The 23536-nt window shown below is 45.9% G+C and overlaps 2 pseudogenes across 2 annotated transcripts; both read left to right on the forward strand.

Moving 5' to 3' along the window:
* The first annotated feature begins 5689 nt into the window (after positions 1-5689).
* On the forward strand, positions 5690-8438 carry LOC116273496 (annotated as a pseudogene). Its single transcript, XR_004181816.1, has one exon. The product of XR_004181816.1 is annotated as a translation initiation factor IF-2-like (transcript).
* A 2782-nt stretch (positions 8439-11220) lies between these two features.
* On the forward strand, positions 11221-14335 carry LOC110744048 (annotated as a pseudogene). The gene is made up of 2 exons (XR_004181817.1): positions 11221-12835; positions 13349-14335. The product of XR_004181817.1 is annotated as a double homeobox protein A-like (transcript).
* Positions 14336-23536: the final 9201 nt, after the last annotated feature.

Here is a 23536-nt window from a genome sequence, read left to right on the forward strand (position 1 = left end):
TTCTAGAAATAGAAATGGTAAGCAAAAGAACCAAGAAGTAGAAGTTGAAGGCCACCTCGGGGTGCTTTGTGACCAGAACCCATTTGGCAGTGGGAAGATTTGTGCTCTATACTAAGGACGTTCTCTGTAATGACAATCTACCCTGTTGCACTAATAATTTAAGAGCATTTATATGAATATATACAATTCAGGGAAAGAAAAAGAGAAAAACTTGCTATCAACTCTGTGTAGATTTGGAAAATTGTGTCAAAGGAACAGTTTCAGCTGCATTTCTTTGTCTAGAAAGTTTCATTTAAAAATGTAGTCTACAAACTTGAGCCTCAATTTTTGGCAATAAACTAAAAAATGCTACACAAACCATCACAGAATTCACTTTGTCCTTGCAGGAAAGAAAAAAGAAGAAAACAAACCTCCATACAAGAGGGAGTCTAAAAGAACTCTCCAAACCCCCATGATTTTGCAGGAGACAAGATAAGGATAATCACCTGCAGCACCTGAACCCATCTAGATTAACTAAATTTACTGAGGCTCCAGAGGAAGGTCTTCAGGACTCAGACATTAGTTATAGATTAAAAGTTAATCACTTATGTCTTCAGATAGCCCCCGTTCCATTTTTAGAGAGAGATCTTTGAGAACCCATCTTCATACATTTGAGAACAGGGTCACTGAGAGGGAGTCTTTGAGGTCACAGAGTGTATTAGTTCATTTTCACACTGCTATGAAGAAATGCCCAAGACTGCGTGATTTATAAAGGAAAGAAGTTTAATTGATTCACAGTTCCACATTGCTGGGGAGGCCTCAGGAAACTTACAATCATGGTGGAAGGGGAAGCAAACACCTCCTTCTTCACATGGCAGCAGGAGAGAGAAATGCAAAACAAAGAGGGGAAAGGCCACTTATAAAACCATCAGATCTTGTGAGAACTCATTCAGTTTCACGAGAACAGCCTGTGGGAACAACTCCCATGATGTCATCACCTCCCACGAGGTCCCTCCCCCAAAACGTGGGGATTACAATTCAAAATTACATTTGAGTGCAGACATAGAGCCAGACCATATTACAGAGCCAGAAGAGCTGAGCAGTGGGCGCTTAGTAAATGTTCATTGAACCAAACCCCTGCACAAGGCTGGCTTCATAGAGGTGCCACCTGTGCAATGGCAAAAGCCCCACACTCAGAGGGGACCTGAACTTGATTTAATGCTATGTTGTCACTGCCTTCAAATTATTAACAATTTTTGAACAACAGACTCCATTTTCAGTTCACACCGGGTCCTGCAAATTATGTACCTAGTCCTGCCCCTGAAACAAAGATATGGTTTGTTCATGAAGAGGTTCCCTCAACCCTCCCCTGCCCATCTCACTCCAAGATGCCCTAAGTAAAGGGGAACACAGAGCTAGGAGAAGGTAGTAGTTGATGATGATCTTGGAGGTCCCACCTGATCATGGCTGGCGATGCATATGTGTGGGTGGGAGAATTTGGTTGCTCTCTCCTGGCAGCCTCCATCTCATGTACAAGGCCTGCACTTTGCCTGTCTGTCCCCCTACGTCCCCCACCTGACTCAGACCAGGAGTGTGGATGGAGGAGGGGAGGCACTGGACCAGTGTTCCTTGTCCCATCTGGAGTTCCCTGTTGATTGGGTAGATTTGGCTCCTCTGACTACTCATACCCCATCCCCATTAGGACAGGAGTTGGTGAAGGCGACAGGGTGGGAGGTTTAATTAGTAGCCAGGGCCAGGCAGCAGACAGTGGGGCAAAGATCAGGCTGACTTTTCCTGCTACAGATCTGCTCTCTGGAAGAGGCATTCATGGACTGGCTTAGGTTGTGGCTTGGCTGTTTTAGGAATATTCTGAACCCTTCCTGAGTCACTGCTGTCATCAGACTTCTCCCCCAGGGCACAGAGCACCAGACTGTTTCCCTTCCCTGTCCGCTCCTCCCCAGTCCCTGCTTTCCTCCCTGCAGCTGAGAAGGTCAGAGTTTTCTCAGGGGTAGGGCAAGTTGACTTCTGATAAGGAAAACTCCCGGGTCCCTGAGCCCCCTTCTTTGTCCTGCCCTGTAACTTCTCCCTTTTCATCACAGCTCTGGACTCACCAAGTGGCAGAATGGGCCTCATCTCAGCCCTTCTTCTCATCTTATAAAATTGGAACCTCAGACTCTCTCATCCGAAAACAGCTGATCTGCATCCCAAGAGTAAGATGGGAAGCTGTAGTCCTGACTTCCAACCTGTGGCAGAGCAGGAGCTCCTGCCCTCCTGGCTTTGATGCCCCATTAGGGGCAAGTTTCCATAGCCAGAGCCCCTCATGGGGTTCCCTCTGCCTGGTTTTTCCTCCATTCCAGGTCCTTCCCAGAGTCTGGTTTCTTGGAAAAGCCTAGGCCAGGATATAGGCATTACCTGTGTAAGGCCAAGGGGAGTCCCACTGTGGGCAAGGGGGGCTCAACATCATTATATCTGAAATTCAAGCCATACAGAGGAAAGAGATCTTGGCTCAGTGTCGGGGATTTCTGTGTCCATGCTGGACTTGCCTGAGCTGGGAGGTGTTGCAGGAAGTCAGGGACCCTGAACAGAGGGACCGGCTGAAGCCATGGCAGAACATAAATTGTGAAGATTTCATGGACATTTATTAGTTCCCCAAATTAATACTTTTATAATTTCTTACACCTGTCTTTACTGCAATCTCTTAACATAAATTGTGAAGATTTCATGGACACTTATCACCTCCCGAATTAATACCCTTGTGATTTCCTATGCCTGTCTTTACTTTAATCTCTCAATCCCATCATCTTCATAAGCTGAGGAGGGTGTATGTCACCTCAGGACCCTGTGGTGATTGTGTTAGCTGCACAAATTGTTTGTAGAGCATGTGTGCTTGAACAATATGAAATATGGGCACCTTGAAAAAAGAACAGGATAGCAGCAATGTTCAGGGAACAAGAGATAACCTTAAATTCAGCTGTCAGTGAGCCAGGTGGAACAGAGTCATATTTCTCTTCTTTCAAAAGCAAACAGGAGAAATATTGCTGAATTCTTTTTCTCAGCAAGGAACATCCCTGAGAAAGATAATGGGCCCCTGAGGGTAGGCCTCTAAATGGCCCCTTTGGCGGTGACTGTCTTTTACAGTTGAAGCTGAAGGGATGAAATAAACCCCAGTCTCCTGTAGCGTTCTCAGGCTTATTAGGACGAGGAAATTCCTGCCCAATAAATTTTGGTCAGACAGGTTGTTTGCTCTCAAACCCTGTCTCCTGATAAGATGTTATCAATGACAAGGCATGCCTGAAACTTCATTAGCAATTTTAATTTCGCCCCATCCTGCAGTCCTGTGATCTCGTCCTGCCTCCATTTGCTTTGTGATATTTTATTACCTTGTGCAGCCTGTGATCTCTGTGACCCACACCCTACTTGTACACTCTCTCCCCTTTTGAAAATCACTAATAAAAACTTGCTGGTTTTACGGCTCAGGGAGTATCACGGAACCTGCTGACATGTGATGTCTCCCCTGGATACCCAGCTTTAAAATTTCTCTTTCTCTTATTTCTCAGACCAGCCGACACTTAGGGAAATAGAAAAGAACCCCCATCAAATATCAGGGGTGGGGTTTCCCCTGATAGGAGGCCCAGGACATCTGGGCTTTGTGATGCCTTCTCACACTAGGAGTTGGAGTTTACCACCAACTACTATTGGGAAAGTTTGACTTGGTGATCCAGGCATAAGGCTGATGATGCCACACAAATGCCCAAGGGCCTGTGGTGTGCCTGACACTGTCCTGGGCAGTGGGTGTAGAGGATCAATAATCTTTCTCTTCCTGAGAAAGGAAGCTCTATTGGGCTGGTTAACCAGGCATCTGGCCACAAGCCTGGGCCAGTGTTGATGGGCTCTGGCAAGTGAGTCATCCCAACTAATTCCCCCTCCTCCAGGTTATCACACCCAGCCCAGCTCCAGAAGTGAAAGAGCTGGCTGCAGATTGCGGAGAGGCCAGATGAAAATGCTTTTGCTCCCCTCAAGAGCTGCAGAGGGGGCTCTTGCAAAGGGGGTCATTGAGCTGCAGTTTCTTCTGCTTCCAATCCAGAAAGAGCCTGATGGATTAATCAAGGTGTCCTGGGAAAAGTTTTGAGTTCAAAGAGACAATTCCCTCCAGGAACTCCAGAAGAATTTTGTGTGGCGTTTAAAGAGTAAGAAGCTGCTGGGTGTGGCAGCTCACACCTGTAATTGTTGTACTTTGGGAGCCACAGGCAGGAGGATCACTTGAGGCCAGGAGTTAGAGAACAGTCTGGGCAATACAGTGAGATGCTCCCCACTACAAAAAAAGGCAAGAAGATCCCTCTCATTACTCCTACTTGAGAGATGTGACTAGAAGGCAGAAAGCTGGCTGTCAATGGGGGAGTCTCTCTCTTCAGGCAGAGGTAGGGCTGCTTCCTGGGACAGAGGCGTAGATGGTATTTCTGGCTCTGCAGTTCCTGAAGAAATACTGGGGCACCCAGGCTAATCTTTGGCAAAACTGGGAGCTGAACTCAGGAGTCCCTACTGCCAGCCTCGCTGATGCGATTCCCCCTCCACTCCCCCATGTGTCTCGCTCCCTAGCTCCCTCCCCACCAGCTTCCATGCCAGAAGCCCCAGCTGGCTGGTGGAGAATGTCTTGCTCCTCAGCAGCTGGGATTTTTAAGTATTTATAGGAACATGGAACAGATCAGTGGCTGACAGGCCCAGGGAGCATGCAGGCCCCTTCCCAGAGGTCAGCAGCTTCACTCCCATTTCCTGCACCCCATCCTGATTTGACAGAACCTCGGATGACAAAGATGGAGTAGGTGAGCAAGGTATGGGGTGGCAGCCTCCACAGGAACTCAAAGGATGTATTTGTCCATCTGCCCCGGGCTCAGCTTTCATACTCCGAGTCACTCACATCCCTCTATCCTAGCCGGAGCTCACCTGTGTGCCCACACAACCAAGGCCACACTGAATCCAAATGCACACTATTCGAACTCTCGACACTTTCACTGTCACACTCACATGTGTACACACATGCTTTCTAAATTCCACAGCCATGTGGATGCTCACAGGCTCACACCTTTGCACACACACAGGCTCGCTCACAGACCTACTGGGGCCCAGATTCCGGTCATTCCCCACAGGTCTTAATAAAGGTTCTGGGAGGGAAACTTGTTTCCTGTCTAAGGCAGGGTGGGAGTGTGTGTGTGTGCTGGGGGTGGGGGGGAGGCTACGAGAGTGAGTGTGAGAGTGCACATATGTTAGTGTGTGTCTGTATGTGTGTAAGGAGCAGGAGTGACTATGTCCTGAGTTTAGGGAGTGGGGAAGAGAAGGGAGAGATGGAGAGAAGCGTGGACCAAGAGCCACTTAGAGCTGAAATCCTGGAAGGAAGCGAAGCTGAGATAATGGCAAGGCAAAGAAATAGACACCAACAAGGATCAAGCCAGAGGAGGGCAGGGACTGGGGACAGAGCCCGCCCTCATGAGAAGCTGTCATATTGTTGCTCTGGTGGCCTGTGACAGCAGCACCATCTCCAACTGGAGCCTCCGCTCTCTGGATTTTGTCATTGTAACTTTGCTTTGCTACTTGGGCAGCCAGGAGTGGTGACAGGCAGGGAATATGGTGCCCAGGGCAGCCAGCCATGCCACTCCAGCCTGGCTGCCAATTCACCTGTCACTGCCCATCTCATCACCTGTGGCAGGTGCAGGGCGGGGAGGGCGGTGCAGATGAAACCAGCGATCAGCTTGGCTACCTTTGCCTCCTAGTGCCACAGTGGAAGCTAGGGGAGCAACCGGCCTTCCTCCCCAAAAGGTGGGCAGGGTTAACCAGACTTTGCCCAGGTCACTGAAGCCTGCAGCTGAGCCTGGGGAGAACGGGCCAAGTCTCTGCTCCCAGGCACCCAGGAACTATTGGAGAGAGACAGGAACCCGCATAGGAGACAGGGGCTTAAGGAGGAGGTTGGAGAAGACATGCTTTTGGCATAAACCGGGGGTCCCTCTCTGCGCTCACTGAGCCAGCAGCCTGCGCAGTGCTGAGCCTGCCCCTGGCCGCGTTCACCTGGGACAGCGCCTGAGCGGTGGCCGATCCCACCTGGATGTCCTGGGCGGGCTCCCACCCCATGCCTGCCGTCCTCGGCCGCGGTGGGGAGAGGCTCGCGCTGGTCCTTGCCATGCTTGGCGGCGGGCTCGGGGTCCCGCGTCGCACACGCCCCACCAGCCCTAGCCACCGCTCCGGAGGAGGGAACACCCCGGGCAGCCGTTCCGTGCCCCGACGGCTGCGACCCAGGACCCACTCCGCAGCAGCAATCTCCAGCTTTGTTCGTGGGTCCGGGAAGCAGAGGCCACCGCCGGCCACAGTCGTGGGCGAGAAGAAGGGCGCCAGGCGGCCTGGCCTGTTGCCGGGCACCCCACGTGGGCACCGGGCTTCTCCATGACAGCTGCTGCCCGGGTTGCCTGGGGTCGGTGGCTCCGGCGCGGTCCGGCAGCGAGGAAGGAAGGCGCAGCCCCAGTGGCGAAGGGGCAGGGTTGCGGCTCCGGCCACGGGGCGGGGACAGAGAAACTACCCCGGCGCCGTCTGGGCGCCCAGCTCCGTTCCCGCCGCGGCCAAGAGACACCGGAGAGCGTCGGCGGCTGGGGTACCACAGAGCCCTGGAACTCACCAGGCTGGGCTCAGCTAGGCGGCCACGCTCCACCCCCGGCGGGCGGCGGGACTCGGATTTCCCGGTGGTTTTAAAATTATGTCCTTGGAGCCCAGGACGCCCGGAGGAGCGTTCTGCGCCCCTCCGGTCGCGGTCTCCGCACTCAACCGACTTCCAGGGCCGCGGCGGAGGGGCGGAGGGGCGGGCACCAGAGTCCCACGGAGTCGCAGGTCCTCAGCCTGGGGCCTGCCCGCTACGCTCCGGATGCGGTAGGGTACTCCGCCTCGCTGCGCTGCTCCCTGGGGGCCGAGGCGTGTGCTGCAGGCGGGAGCTGCGGCTCCGAGGCTTCCAGGAGCCCCGGCCCCACCATCGGTCGAGAAACGCTGGGGGCTTCGAGGTCGCGGCTTCCGGAAATCCGGTTACTGAGCAGAGTTAGGGGGTCAGGTTTGAAAGGGATAGCGCCCCGGGTTGTAATCACCACCCGGCCCGCCGCTTCCGCAGCCGCGAGTCTAGCGCGGAGCCGTTGGGTGGACCAAGCGGGTGATGCGCGGGCAGGCAGCGGCTCCGCCTCGTAATCCTTCTGCGACCCGGACCCAGGGGCCGGCCCCACCTTTCCCTCAGTCAGGCCCCCAACCCAGCTCTCTCGATCCCCACCATCCCTCCAGGCCCAGTTCGCTTCAGAGGCGCCAGACCCGGAAAACAAGGAAGAAGCGAGCTCAGCCTCAATCCCGGTCCCCACTCCACTTTCGGGGCCGCTGCGCAGGAGAATTGAAGGGGGCGGACCCCGGATTAAAGCCACTGCCTTCCCAGCCTCGCGCCCCTTTCCTTCTGTCCGTGATGATTTCTTTATTGTCAGGCCAGGGCCAGGCTCCCAGCGCTGCCGGGACTGGGCGGTTGGGAGGGGGTTCTGGAGCCCACGCCTGGCGTCGGCGGGGGTCACCCCAGGGCCCTCGCAAATGCAGCGGGAACAGCTGGTTCCCGCGGTGGCAGGGAAGCGTGGACGGCGTGGGCTCAGGCGCCTGGCAGGCAAGCGAGGTCTCTAAGGCTTGGCCACTGTCACGGGTCCTGTGGTTGTTGCTTCCCCCCTCGCCACGCCCTTCTCCTGGGACGGAGATTTATTCCCTGGCGTGTGTCGGGAACGTGGCACCCTTGCAGGGACGCCCCCCGCAGTCTGATGCGGGGACTTTAAGATCAGACGCTTGGGGGCGGGGCTGGGAAAAACTGGCGGAAAATACTATAACTTTACTCTCAATGCCAGGCTGTTGTGGAAGCTCCTGGGACAAGCCGTGGAAGTCCCCGCAGGAGGCTTCCGCGATATCCTAGGCTGCTGCTCAGTCCGCCAAACTCTTATCCATTGACTCACAAGCGCAGCCTGGAGGAGGAGGCCGCGCTGGACACGCCGGCGGCGCCTTTGCCCGGAGCAGCCTGGAGGTGTGGCGCGGCCGCGCTGGGAGCTGTGTATTGGAGGCTGGACCTGGGCACCCGAGGTTGGGCGGAGTGCAGGAGGTGGGTTCAGGGTTCTCCAGAGCATTCCCCTGAGCTGACCCGCAGGACTGCCTGGCCAGTAGGCACGGGGCCCGCGCAGTGACCTGCGACCCCGAGGCTGGAGCAGCCGCTGCAAACGCCGCGCTGGCCCCAAACACTGAGTCCTTTAAATGTTTTAATTAAGAATAATTAATAGGGCCGGGCGTGGAGGCTTAAGCCTGAATCCCCAGCACCTGGCGAGGCCGAGGAGGGAGTATCCCTTGAGCCAAGAGGTTCAAGACTAGCCCGGGCAACACAGTCAGACTCCATCCCTACAAAACAAACAAACGAAAATAAAACAAACAGAAAACCAAATTAGCCGGGCGTGGTGGCGTGGGCCTGTGGAGGCTGAAGCAGGACGATGGCTTGCGACCGCACCACTGCACACCAGCCTGGGCGACAGAGCAAGACCCTGTCTCGAAAAATGTCTATGTCCGGGTAAATGTATAGATTTTAAAACTATTTTGAAGGTGGCCTTTTTAATTTTCAACTGACCACTCTGGAGGAGACGCCTGACCCAGAGCGCTTTCCCTAAAGTTCGGTACCCAAAGTGCACCTTCACCTGGTTGGGGTCTCTGCCTTCTGCCAAGCCCTACCTCCTGCAGAGGTGGGCTCCATGGTGTCTCCCGCTCCGCCCCAACTGGAGAATAGTGTAAAGAATTGTCGGCCGGGCGCGGTGGCTCACGCCTGTAATCCCAGCACTTTGGGTGGCTGAGGCCGGTGGATCAGTTGAGGTCAGGAGGTCGACACCAACCTGGCCAACATGGTGAAACCCCATCTCTACTAAAACTACAAAAATTAGTCAGGTGTGGTGGTGGGCGCCTGTAATCCCAGCTACTCAGGAGGCTGAGGTAGGAGAATTGCTTGAATCCGGGAGGCGGAGGTTGTAGTGAGCCGAGATCGTGCCACCACAATCCAGCCTGGGCAACAAGAGTGAGACTCCATCTCAAAAAAAAAAAAAAAAAAAGAAGAAAAAAGAAAAAGAAAAAAGAATTGTCAACCAGAAGGAGCGGCAATTCAGAAGCACGCTTAAGCCAAGTCCTCAAGACTAGAAAGCATGGAGCAGGGGAGGTGTTTTGAAAGGTAAGGACAAAAGACCCTGGGCACGGATGGCTGAATCCGGGAATTAGCATCGTAATTTGTTGAGAAGGAGGCCGTGCTGTGTTGCCAGTTATTAATGGGTTTAATTGGTTGATCCACAGCCCTACTAGTGGCCTAACCAGTAGCCCAGGGCCCGGGAGGATTTGCAGGTCGTGTCAGAATTTGATTGCAGTTCCTTCCACTTGGCATAAGGAGACACCATCAGCCTGATTGGGAGGGTCATGGTGAGATGGAGCCCGCCGAGGTGGCAGCGCTGAGCTGATCACGGCCACCAACCATAGAGTGGGAGCCTTTCCTGCCCCCTTAACCGCAGCTAACATCACAAGCACTGATATGAGCTGTCTATCTGCACTGGAACCTGAGTTAGTCTTTGTCTGTGATTACCATTCTGCTGCGTTTATTTTGCCAGTTCATTATCCAGCCCTCTGAAATCAGGCCTCCCAAATTTAGTAGGTGCTGGGGAGGACCCAGGGAGTGGCTTGTGGGGGCTAGCTGATGAAACTGCCCTTTCCTTTCTGTTCTATGGGTGTGATGGTGTTTGAGAAATATGGGACTATGGTTTAGGTGCACTTCACATGTGCAAAGATGGAGAAAGCACTCACCTACACATTTAGGCTCAGAATATTGATTGAAACATTTTGAATGATCAAAAATAAAATTTTATTTTTAAAGTTTCTCTTTGAGATTTCGCTTAAGTTTTGGTAGATAGTCTTAAATTTTAGTGACCTCAGTTTGGGAATTAAGTAAGCCAAATATTGTGTCCTTATTATTAGTTATATAGAACTGTGCCTTAGACTTTGTTAGAAACTTCTGCTTCACCTTGACTGACTCATTTTCCATTTCTGGTTATACAAAATTAACTGACACTTTAATGCTGTGGCCACCTTTAAATAAAGTACGGTGTGACAAAAAAATACAAATGTTTTCAGAGATAAATGCATTCTTTGACATCTGAGGTTACAGCAAATCTATTCTTCTCCTGCTTGCTTGTTCAGAGTTGTAATATTTGCTTTGGTGTAGAGCTGAAGACATAAATTGGTAACCAGTGGAATTATATAGCTTCAGACTTTATTTATTTTCACCATTTGTTTCACTCATATGCAAATTTATTCTGTACCAGGAAATGTCAATTTAATTATATTCCACAGTACATGGTGAATCACGTATATTTAGTCAAGTTGTAAATACACTAGAACCATATAAGCTCACAAAAATATATCAGCACATGATGGGTAAGTGACTTTTCCCCGAGAAAGCATATCTGTTTAACCTGCATGATCTCACCGCTTAGTGTTTACTTCTTTAGTCTACATTTGTTTCTCAGTTTTGAGTACAATCGTGATATGAAGAGACAAGTGAAATCACCACAATTTTGTTTTCCAAAATGTGAGACTATGCAAATACTGAAATGAGATTGAATATCCAAAATATCAAACCACAATTATGGCTTTGCTTTACTTTTTGCCCGTTTAAGTGACATGTGGCCCAGAATAGTTGGTAGGTATTCCTACCACAACCTTGCTTAGAATACTGGTTGGCTAAATATAAATTTTAGAGATGAAGTTTGTTCTATACCCGGATGTCAATGTGATTACTATGTCCACTTTACTTTCTTTAAAATACATATTTTTCTTACTTTTCACTTTCTTTTTCTTCTTGGTTGATTTATTTTGGCTCAGGGATTTTTTTCCTTATGATCTCAAGAAATTTTTCTCATGTAAAAAGACATAATCGTGCCAGGTGTGGTGGCTCATGCTTGTAACCCCAGCACTTTGGGAGGCTGAGGTGGGTAGATCACCTGAGGTCAGCAGTTTGAGACCAGCCTGGCCAAAATGTTGAAACATCGTATCTACTAAAAATACAAAAAAATGGCTGGGTGTGGTGACAGGCGCCTGTAATCCCAGCTACTAGGGAGGCTGAGGCAGGAGAATCACTTGGACCTAGGAGGCAGAGCTTACAGTGAGCTGAGATCGTGCCATTGGACTCTAGCTGGGTGACAAGAGTGAAACTGTTTCCAAAAAAAAAAAAAAAAAAAAAAAGATCTGGAATACAGAGAGAAGCATAATGCTTTGCAGGTCATGGATATAATCTTTCTTCTAGGAAAAATTTCTTTCAGATGTGACCAGAATTGGAAACATATTCCCTGCTGTCAGATAGCACTGGCTCAGGAGATGAATGAGGAGGAGCCTACAGGCTACCTCAAGGATAAGAAGCAGCAAAAGGCAAGCACAGGGGTGGCATGCACTCAGACTAGGGCTGCTCCTTCCTGGGCAAGTTTCAGAAACTCACTGACAGTTAGAGCTTGAAGCTTCCATAGAGATGAATGCCCACGTTTTCCAGATGGGAGAACTGATGCTTAGAAAGGCTGAATGACTTGTCTAAGATTTTGGGGCCAGACAGGGATCTTATTTCAGTATTTCTTGCATGAAACCATTCTACTTTCCACGTTTCTAATATATAACTTTTTAAAGGTCATTGTAAAAAGGAAATAACATAAACATCAAGTCTGGAGGCTAGTGGTGGGATTATTCACATTTATTTTTCCACTTGACTTGATATTTCAGGACAATAGTGATGCTTAAGTAATACCGAAATTATCCTGGGAATATAAAAAATAATATATCTGTTTACATTTTGGTGTGGGATGAGTAGAATCTTGTTTTCAAATTCCTTATTTGAAAGGCTATTAAGAAGAATAAACTCTCACTTAACAGTTTTCTAATTCCTTGGTGGTATCCTCTGTCCTTTGGTAATGTGAAAGTAGAGCACACTTTTCTATTTTTGTTCCTGCCGCACCCCTCATAAGGTGAAGCATGCATAGAGCACTCCCAGGGTCAGTGTGAGCCCAGCACCGGCTCAGGCTGCCGATGCTCCAGAGTCGGATTCCACCTTCCACTTAAATGGCAGCCACAGGTAGACGTGCCCATCACAACCACCTCTGTGCGTTCATAATCTCTGTTTATTCTGCAAGTGATTTCCACATGGAAAATGGCACAGTGTTTCTCAGAAGACAACTGCATAAAAATCAACATACTTCAAATTCACAGCAAATAATCAGATAATTGATGAAACTACTTACCCAAACGATAATTGTAAATTATGCCTTCTGAATATATTTGTCATAAACTTGGAGTAAGGAACCCTCACAGACACAGAACAATTCAAAAAATGCAAAGCTGTTTGTTAAAATACTGGTGCTTTTGGGTAGAAACCCTCATCCATATCCTGGTAAGGGTTGAAGTTGCACAGGTGTTTTCATTTGTCAAAATCCAGAAAACCATAAGCTTTAGATTTGTGAATTATGTTGTATTATATGCGATCTTTCTTTTTAAAAATGAGCTGTAAGCGGTCTCCCAGACAGCAGCTCAGCCTCCAGGACTCTCTTCCAGCATGACCAAAGACACCTTTTCACACAAGATGGTAGCAACAAATCATAGGTGCAATCACACCAAATTCACAGAAGATCAATTGAAAATCCTCATCAATACCTTCAATCAGAAACCTTACCCAGGTTATGCTACCAAACAAAAGCTTGCTTTAGAAATCAACACAGAAGAGTCTAGAATGCGTGTTTAATGCTTCTAGGACTTTTCAGTGGGTTAGTCTAAAAGGTAAGTGTCTTTTAAAATTTTTAATAAAAATTTATAATTTGTAAGTAAACCTTTCTGTTAACAGTCTTGATTAGAGGATTTTAATTATGTTCAGAGATCATACATCTGTATCTTCTTCTATTTCATTTGAAAAGTACCAGTTTTCAATGTCACACCCATAATGAGGCGGAGCCTAGCTCTGTCGCCCAGGCTGGAGTGCAGTGGCACGATCTCGGCTCACTGCAACCTCCAACTCCCAGGTTCAAGCAATTCCCTACCTCAGCCTCCAGAGTAGCTGGGATTACAGGCACACGCCACCACACCTGGCTATTTTTTGTATTTTTAGTAGAGATGGGGTTTCACCATCTTGGCCAGGCTGGTCTTGAACTCCTGACCTCGTGATCCACCCACCTCGGTCTCCCAAAGTGCTGGGATTACAGGCATGAGCCACCGCGCCCAGACTTTTCTTTCTTTCTTTCTTTTTTTTTTTGAGACGGAGTCTCGCTCTGTTGCCCAGAATTGAAGAGCTAGGCACAGATTCCAGAAAAGACCAGAACCTGACTTTAGATTCAAGCCAGAGCCATGGGCAAGATCAACCTGGTGTGGAGTTTCAACGTAGAGAAGCCAGACGGTGTCATACCATCTATAGCACCTCTCAATTACACACTCTTATCAAGGCATTTATGAAAACCCATACCCTGGGATTGATTCCAGAGAACAACTTGCTGAAGAAATTGGTGCTTCAGAGTCAAGAGTCCAAATTTGGTTCCAAAATCGAAGATCTAGATTTCATCTCCACAGAAAAAGAGAACCTGTTGTGTCCTTAGAACAAGAAGCCCAGGGGCACGATTTCTGAGGGACTTCAAGGTACAGAAGATACACAAAATGACACCAACCTCACTAACACTCTCATTTCTCTAGAGTCAGAGCATGGTGAACACGGTCAAGTTCAGTGTATTTGATATTATCAACTTAGTCCCCAACTCTCTCTCAGAGTCTTTCTGGGAATCCATCCTGCTGAAAGTGCAAGCTAAACTTTCTGAAGATGGTAAAGAACTTAGCTGGGTGTGGTGGCTCACGATTGTAATCTCAGCACTTTGGGAGGCTGAGGCAGGAAGATTTGCTTGAGCCCAGGAGTTTGAAACCAGTCTGGGCAGCATAGTAAGACCTTGTCTCTATTATAAAAAACAAAATAAATAAAAAGGACTGTAGGAGGTCGAGACAGGTACAGGAGGCACCACACTACGCTATTGACACAGCCTGGATCCAGAGTTCAGCAGAACTTGAGACAATGAAAACAAATTTAGTAATAATCATTTTTCAATCATCGCAGTACTTATTGATTTGGACAAAAATCAGTTAATGTCAAACACTTAAAGTGAAGCTGCTCTGCCTATGGAGTAGCCATTCTTTTATTCCTTTAGTTTCTTAATACATTTTCTTTCACTTAAAAAAAAACCTTATAGTTTGATGAAGAATGACATATATACCTCATCTCAAAGAATCTTCTCACACACACTTATTAATTACAAGAGGAAAATGAGTAATTTTGCAGCAGAGAAATATGGCCAACTCCACCTTAACCAAGTGGCTTAAAGTCACGGCACCAGTAATGGCACAAACCAATGTGAGATGCTTCCTGATAGGATACACTAAAAAGGGCACAGTCTCTTCTGCATGTTGCTGACAAAAAGTGGGTAAACTGAAACTGAAACCAATAATTAGACAATGTCAAGCAAACACAAATTCAGGTTGACAGTCTGCAAAGTAGCATCCACGTACTCTTCAGCAATGGATTGATCCTAGCTACTCAGGAATCAGAGGCAGGAGGATTGTTTGAGGCCAGGAATTCCAGATCAGCTTGGGCAACATGATGAGACCCCATCTCTACAAACATCTTTTTAAAAATGAGCCGGGCCGGGTGCGGTGGCTCACGCCTGCAATCCCAGCACTTTGGGAGGCTGAGGCGGGCGGATTACGAGGTCAGGAGATTGAGACCATCCTGGTTAACACAGTGAAACCCCGTCTCTACTAAAAATACAAGAAATTAACCAGGCATGGTGGCGGGGCGCCTGTAGTCCCAGCTACTCGGGAGGCTGAGGCAGGAGAATGGCGTGAACCCGGGAGGCGGAGCTTGTAGTGAGCCGAGATCGCGCCACTGCACTCCAGCCTGGGCGACAGAGCCAGACTCCGTCTCAAAAAAAAAAAAAAAAGAGTCAGGTGTGGTAGCGTGCATCTGTAGTCTCAGCTACTCAGGAGCCTGAGGCAGGAGGATAGTTTGAAAACAGGAGATGGAGGCTGCAGTGAGCTATGATTGTGCTACTGCACTCCAGCGTGGGTGACACAGCGCTTTCCTGTTTCCAAACAACAACAACAAGAAAACAAAAAAAAAAATGGATAGAATAATGACAATAAAAATGGAGAAAAAGTAGGCTGACTCAGGAAATGCTTAGAAAGTGTAGCCATACCTCAAAGATATTGTGGATTTGGTTCCAGACCACCACAATAAAGTAAATATTGCTATAAAGTGAGTCACACAAATTGTTTTGTTTCTTTGTGAATATAAAGTTATATTGACTGGGTGTTGTGGCTCATGCCTATAATCCTAGTACTTTAGGAGACGGAGGCGGGAGGATCACTTGAGGCGGAGGTTGCTGTGAGCCAAGATCGGGCGACTACCCTCCAGCCTGGGCTACAGAGTGGACACTGTCTAAAAAAAAAAAAAAAAAAAAGGCCGGGCACGCTGGCTCATGCCTATAATCCCAGCACCTTGGGAGACCAAGGCGGGTGGATCACGAGGTCAGGAGTTCAAGACCAGCCTGGCCAAGATGGTGAAACCCCATCTCTACTAAAAATACAAAGAATAGCCAGGTGTGGTGGCGTGTGCCTGTAATCCCAGCTACTCTGGAGGCTGAGGTAGGGAATTGCTTGAACCTGGAAGTTGGAGGTTGCAGTGAGCCGAGATCGTGTCACTGCACTCCAGCCTGGGCGACAGAGCTAGACTCTGCCTCATTATGGGTGTGACATTGAAAACTGGTACTTTTCAAATGAAATAGAAGATACAGATGTATGATCTCTGAACATAATTAAAATCCTCTAATCAAGACTGTTAACAGAAACGTTTACTTACAAATGATACATTTTCATTAAGAAATACACTTATCTTTTAGACTAATCTGCTGAAAAGTCCTAGAAGCATTAAACAAAACAGAAGCAGAAAGCACCTTGGCGCCATAACTTTGGGTTCTCCATATCATCACTCACTACAAGGAACCAAAGCTTCTTGGAGAAATGGCTGCTTTCTGACTGCAGGCAGGAAATGTGCAAAATCAGTCTAGATCATCTTGTCATACTGGAAAGCAAGGGCACTTTTATACCCCCCAGGGTCATGTCCATAGGCTCCAAGAGGCAACTTGAAGGAGGTCCCACTATCCAAACATGAACGAATATAAGCATCAGTAATAATGATGACCACAAGCCAGGCACGGTGGTTCACACCTGTAAGTCCAACACTTTGGGAAACTAAGGTAGATGGATTCCTGTAGCCCAGGTGTTCAAGACAAGCCTGGGCAACATGATAAAACCCTCTGTCTGCCAAAAATAGAAAACAAAAAAATTAGGCAGGCATTGTAGCATGTGCCCGTAGTCCCAGCTACTTGAGAGGCTGAGGTGGTAGGGTCACCTAAGCCCAGGAGTCTGAGGCTGCAGTGAGCTGTAATTATGCCACTGCACTCCAGCCTGGGCCATAAAGCAAGATCCATCTCAAAAAACCCCAAACAAACAAAAATAATGATGATCATGATGATGATGTTGATGATGATGGTGATGACTGCAATGAGCAGGTGCACACCTGACATGTTTAAATCGTCAGGCTTATAATGATATTAATGCATGCGATCAATAGAATAAATACATCATCCAGATGTTCGAATTAGCATAAAAAGACTACAGTATTCCCCCTTTATCTGTGTGGCATACTTTGGAAGACCTCCAGTGGATCTCTTAAACCATGGATAATACCGAATCCTACATTAGCACTTACCACACACTGTGGCTGTAACTTTTGCAGTTTGAGGTACAAAAGCAAAACTAGCAAGAATGTATTTTTCCTTTTCCACAATTTTACAGATAGAAGATTAATTCTTACCCTAGATGTTAGCAACCTCAGCATATTATTTTCCTCATTAAGTGGGAAACTTTCTTCTTTTCAGTTACTGAAAGCATTTTCAGGTTTCTCTTTTGCATATCTGAATTGCCAGCATCACTACTCTTGCATTTTGGGACGATTACTAAGTAAAATAAGGGTTACTTGAACACAGGCACTGCAATACTAAGCTAGGTCCATCTGATAACTTAGATGGCTGCAAATGTCTAATGAGCAGGAAGCAGGAAGCATGGATCTGCCAAGCAAAGGAATATTCACATCCTGAACCAGATGTAGCAGAATGGTGGGAGGTTGCATCACAATCCTCAGAACAACGCATGACTTAAAACTTATAAACTGTTTATTTCTGGAGTTTTATATTTAATATTTTTTGACTGTGGGTGACTGAAAGTGAGGAAAGTGAAGCCACAAATAAGGGGATACTATTATATTATAAATATGCTCAAGGACTGAAATAATAATATTGAGTAAACACATGTGAAATCTTAGCAGAGATAAAAACTTAAATAAAAATTCTAGTACTTAAAAATACAATATCTTACAGAAAAAATTTCATTAGACTGAGAAGAGGTAGGAGAATAGTTCCCAAAATTAGTTTTTAAAAAATCAACCCATTTTTGGCCAGGCACAGTGGCTCACAGCTATAATCCCAGCACTTTGGGAGGCCAAGGCAGGCAGATCATGAGGCCAGGAGATCGAGACCATCCTGCCTAACACGATGAAACCCTGTCTCTACTAAAAATACAAAAAAGTTAGCCAACCATGGCTTGCAGTGAGCCGAGATCGCGCCACTGCACTCCAGCTTGGGCGACAGAGCGAGACTCTCTCTCTCTCAAAAAAAAAAAAGAAGAAAAAATCACCCCCTTTTTAATTTCTTCAAGTGCTTTCTAGGATTTTAGGAAACTAGATTACTACTTAGAAAACTGGTAAATAAAAGAGTAACTGATAAATTAAGAATCCTGTATTTATTCTACCTTTTCTCTACAGGCAGTACCTAAGGGTAACCAAAGAGATAATGAAGAAAAACTATCTACAAAAGTTTTATATTTAATATATGAAAGAAGAATAATAGAATTAAAATGGCTCCATTTCTTGACCTCTAATTTAATCAGTTTTGTAAGTTATCATCTCTGCTGCTCTTGGTTTGGTTTAGCCAGGAAAACAGCCAATTAAGTATTATAGAAATAAACAGCTTAATATAAGAATTAGTGCCTACATTCTTGTGCATCTAAGTAAAAAAATATGAAAGTTTGGCAGGTTGCCTCCAGAAAGTCAGAAACATAATCACAAATGGCATCAGCTGAAAACACTGATATAGGAGGGAAAGCAGCAGCTCGTGAAAGAGTCCAGGAAACTTCTGTATTCACCAGGATTATGAAGTACACACTCGTGTGTGGTCTATGAGGAGGCTATATCTAGATGCTAGAATTGCTGAGAAGAACCTTGTTAAAAGCTCTGAAAGTCTCCATGCCTGGCTGCCAAAAATTGCTGACAGTGACTTCAGCTTTACTTTTATCTTTGGAATTGTGTGTGAATTTTCTCTATTTGCAAATTTTATGAGGATTCACTTAGGAAAGAGAGTTCTAGAATATAGAGTTCTTAGTTTTAGAAAAGTGTAGTGGTTGCTGCCAAGTTGACAAAAGAATTCAAAACAGCTGCTAATATCACAAAAAGAAAGACAACTAGAAATAATGTTTGGGTAGAAAAAACATAACATTGTCTATGAAATATTCTTGAAAAAAATCTAAACAGTTCCTTAAACTTTCATTGTTTTTTGTAAAAACACTTAGTTATAAAGTGTCATGGAAGACATCCTAAAACTCTTCTGTTGCGGGAAGTCAGGGACCCCGAACGGAGGGACTGGCTGGAATCATGGCAGAGGAACATAAATTGTGAAGATTTCATTTTAATATGGACATTTATCAGTTCCCAAATAATACTTTTATAATTTCTTATGCCTGGCTTTACTTTAATCTCTAAATCCCGTTATCTTCGTAAGCTGAGGATGTACATCACCTCAGGACCACTGTGATAATTGTGTTAACTGTAAAAATTGATTGTAAAACATGTGTGTTTGAACAATATGAAATCAGTGCACCTTGAAAAAGAACAGAATAACAGTGATTTTTAGGGAACAAGGGAAGATAACCATAAGGTCTGAGTGCCTGTGGGGTCGGGCAAAAAGAGCCATATTTTTCTTTTTGCAGAGAGCCTACAAACAGCCGTGCAATTAGGGAAGATATCACTACATTCTCTTCCTAGCAAGGAATATTAATATTAATACCCTGGGAAAGCAATGCATTCCTGGTGGGAGGTCTATAAATGGTTGCTCTGGGAATGTCTGTCTCATGCGGTTGAGATAAGGATTGAGCTATGCCCTGGTCTCCTGCAGTATCCTCAGGCTTACTAGGGTGGTGAAAAACTCCACCCTGGTAAATTTGAGGTAGGACTGGTTCTCTGCTCTCGAACCCTGTTTTCTGTTGTTTAGGATGTTTATCAAGACAATACGTGCACCACTGAACATAGACCCTTATCAGTGGTTCTGCTTTTGCCTTTTGTCCTGTTCCCTCAAAAGCATGTGATCTCTGTTAGACCCTTAGTAGTAGTTCTTCTTTTTGCCCTTTGAAGCATGTGATCTTTGTACCTACTCCCTTTTCTTGAACTCCCTCCCCTTTTGAAACCCTAAATAAAAACTTGCTGGTCTGAGACTCAGGTGGGCATCATGGTCCTACCAATATGTGATATCACCCCCAGTGGCCCAGCTGTAAAATTCCTCTTTATACTCTCTCTCTTTATTTCTCAGTTGGCCAACACTTACGGAAAACAGAAAGACCCTACATTGAAATATGGGGGGCAGGTTCCACCAATGCAGATTCTCATATTCTGGTGATTAGGATGGGAGCATCTATGGGAGTGTCCATTTCACACAGAGTAAAAGTCCGAGTTCTGACAATGTCCTACTAGTTCCCATGTGAAGCAGACTCCACTTCCTGTATAAGCTCATTGGTTACAACTCTCTCCCCTTCACTCACTCAGTTCCAGCTACACTAGCCTTGCTCTTCCTCAACACAAGCCCACCCAGGACCTTTGCACTTACCATTCTCTCTGTCAGCAGGTCTCCCTCCTTTCTTTAAGTCTCTGCATAAAGGCCACCACCCTATGAGTGAGGGTTTCTATGATTACCCCTTCCCCAGCTGGACACTCCCTTCTATGCTCAATTTTTTCCCAGAGCTCTTAATATCATGTGTCTGTCATTCATATTCTCTCTTTCTCTCTTTCTTTCTTCTGTCCTCTCCCACTAGAACATCATCAATAATGGGTGTTCTGTCTCTTGTCATAATCCTTAGCAAATACCAGGGGCTCAATAGTTGTTGAATAAATGAATCTTACTTTACTGGAAGAGCAAGTTCCTTGGACTCAAAGATCTGCCCTAAAATAGGAACTTAATAAATAATAAATGAATGAATGAATGAATGAATGAATGGGTACATGAGACACTCAACTTGCATCTCATTTTTTATAGGTATATAGACTAATATGAAAGCAAGTGCTTTCTACTTAGAAATCAGACATAATGGTTTAAGTAGCTTATTCAAGGACATACAATAAAGGGAAAGTAATACAATCACATTTTAAAACTCCAGCCAAGTCCCTGACTTTATTTTGCTGTGTCCCTGCATGTTCTCAGCATGACAAATCAGAACTTATCCAGATTTTCTTGCTTGGCTGAAATACCAGTACCAAAAATGTCACAAGTTAATAAACTCTGGATTTATTATGAAAGTAAATTTCACAGAAATCTCAAAAGCATTTATCTTGTATATTCAGATATGTAAAAAATATACAGGGAGAGATCATCATCCATGCTTGAAAACACCCCCAGAAGCAAACCTGCAGCATAAGCTTCATGTGCATCATCAGTGCCTGACACTGCCCATCAGCCAGCCCAGAGCAGCACCCAGATGGTCACCTCAGGTGTTGGGGACACAAAGAAACAAAAGACGTTCCTGTTGGGAGTCATGTTTGTTGAGGGGAAAGAGACAAGGGGACAATGCAACTGACTTGGAATGGGACAGCAATTTGTCTTCCAGAGGCCATCTCAGCTGCATTTTGCAAAGTGTTATGCTAGCCTTGCTCACACACCAGCAAAACGCATGCCAACTCACCATCTAGCAACATCTCTCCGCCTGCTGTTTCAGGAGGATGTGCCAGCGTTGTGTTTTGTTCAAACTTGAAAACTGCATTTCTAGGAATCCTTTTACCAGCATATGGTTGCGAAAGAGGACCTCACTGTGATCAGGAAGCTGGACCCAGAGGAGGGACTGCCAGGTTCAAATCTCACCTCTGTGACTCACTAGCTGTGTCCCCGACAGACATGTCACCAACCAACCCTCTCTACACTTCAATGTCCTCACCTCTAAAAAGTCTGCTTATAATTCTTATGATAATTGTAGGCGATATTGCAGGAAAAACACTTACAGTGCCTTGCAATTCCAGGCCTTAATACATACTACCTATTATTATAATAGCTGTTAATATATTAATATTATATATATTAATGTTGACTTTTTAAAAAAATCACCATTCAAAAATAAATAGTACATTTGTCTTCATCTTGAGTTTAGCTTGTGGCAGTGACTTCTAAAGGTTTATCATTTACTTACAACTAAGTGTTTGCCAATAATCAGGAAAAACTGCTATCAGGCAAATGTTAAGATTAAGCTTTTCTACATTTGGCTGGCAAAAATCAAGTCATTTAAAGCCTTCCCCCTCAATTCTACACCTGAATAAAAATATACATGATTTGTTAATGGAAAGTTTAACAGAAATGTTGAACAAAGATGACCTCATATAGTATTTAAATAAGATAAGCAAAACGAGTAAGATTTTAAAATATATACATAGGCATGTGTAGGTTCAACTAGACATTTTTGTGGCAAATTACTGTCTGATAAAACAATTGTTTAATTTAATATCCTACATTGCCTCACTGCTTAAAAAATGAAATAAGATCAAATGACATCAAAATATACATTTATTTTTCTGTTTCTATTAACCACGCTAACCAAGGACACATGTCAGAGGCATTAAATGAGCTTTACATCAAGTTACACAAGAATTCACCTCACTCATGGAGATCCTAATTTAGTAGGCTGGGGAAGAAGCAAGTAACATCTGTGGTTATTAACCACTGTGCAAGATCTCTCTCTTTTTCTTTTCCCTTTCGACAGGGTCTTGTTCTGTCACCCAGGCACAATCACAGCTCACTGCAGCTTTGACCTCCCAGGCTTAGGTGATCCTCTCACCTCAGCCTCCTGAGTAGCTGGGACTACCGGCATGCACCACAATGCCCAGCTAATTTTTTGTACTTTTGTAGAGACAGGGTTTCACCACATTGCCCAGGCTTGTCTCAAACTCCTGGGCTCAAGCGATGCACCCGCTTGGGCCTCCCAAAGTGCTGAAATTACAAGTGTGAGCCACCGCGTCCAGCCCAAGATCTCTCCTTTGAAAAGAAGTTTTTTGCCTTGAAATTGTGTGCAAAAAACGTTTCTTGATTCTGTAACCCTGCTCCCAAAACAAAACTTGACTGTTTGCAACTCAATAAAGAGAAATGTTGAGTTGCTCCTCAGCCCTTAAAAATCATGAAATAACCCTCTGGTCTTTTAACACTAACAAGAGAGTTAAGGGAAATGGGAAGGGAGGAGGCAGGACTTTCCATCTGTTCTGGGAAATCATGTGACTGCCTTCCCTTTATACTGATAAGGCTGCCAACAGAACTCTTAGTGCTGATGGGTGTGCTCTGTGTCTCACTCTTCCTATGCATAACCATTAGCCACATCAGTCTGCTCAAAACCTTCCTAACTTCCTGCCATCCAAGGTCCTTGCTTCTTTCATTCATTCAGTCAATGTTTTCTGAGCATGTACTGCACCCCAGGGAACAAATGCAAAAATGCCCCTGCCCTCCTGGTGCTTGCATTCTAATTTCTAAAAAATGGCCTCCTGAAACTGCCAGACTTGTTTAAAGAACTGCTTCCTCAATGTGTTTCTTAAAAATGATGGTATTTTGGGGGCAGAAAAGCAAATAATCGCAGTTTGAGAAAACAATGTGGTTCAAAGGATTAAAGAAATTAGAGGCTATAGAGGGTCTGCACGAGAAAAGATAAGGGAACTCGTGAACCTTTTGGAGTGGAATGAAGCAGTAACAGAATGACTGGCTTGGAGGTTATTTCTGACGGGGTATATAAACCCACTCTGGAAATAGGAATGACCTGGCAGAGGATTAGGATTCAGTGGCCAGAAGTAGGACCTGTTCCCAGCAAGAACAAATTTAACAATTCCTACTAGAAATGGGATCAGGAGAGAGGGCAATTCACGACCAGCAGAGGTATCAACATCTTCAAGTAGCCGTAACAACTACTTTAATTTTTTGGTAAAAGTTTTTCCAGGTCAATAAAAAATTAAGGGGTTAAAAAGTAAGAGTGATACTTAGATAAAGTTATCAATAACAACCAAGACCCAGAAAGCTTACCCAGCTAGTCA

The sequence above is a fragment of the Papio anubis genome, unplaced genomic scaffold, assembly GCF_008728515.1.
Source record: "Papio anubis isolate 15944 unplaced genomic scaffold, Panubis1.0 scaffold771, whole genome shotgun sequence".
NCBI classification, from domain to species: domain Eukaryota; kingdom Metazoa; phylum Chordata; class Mammalia; order Primates; family Cercopithecidae; genus Papio; species Papio anubis.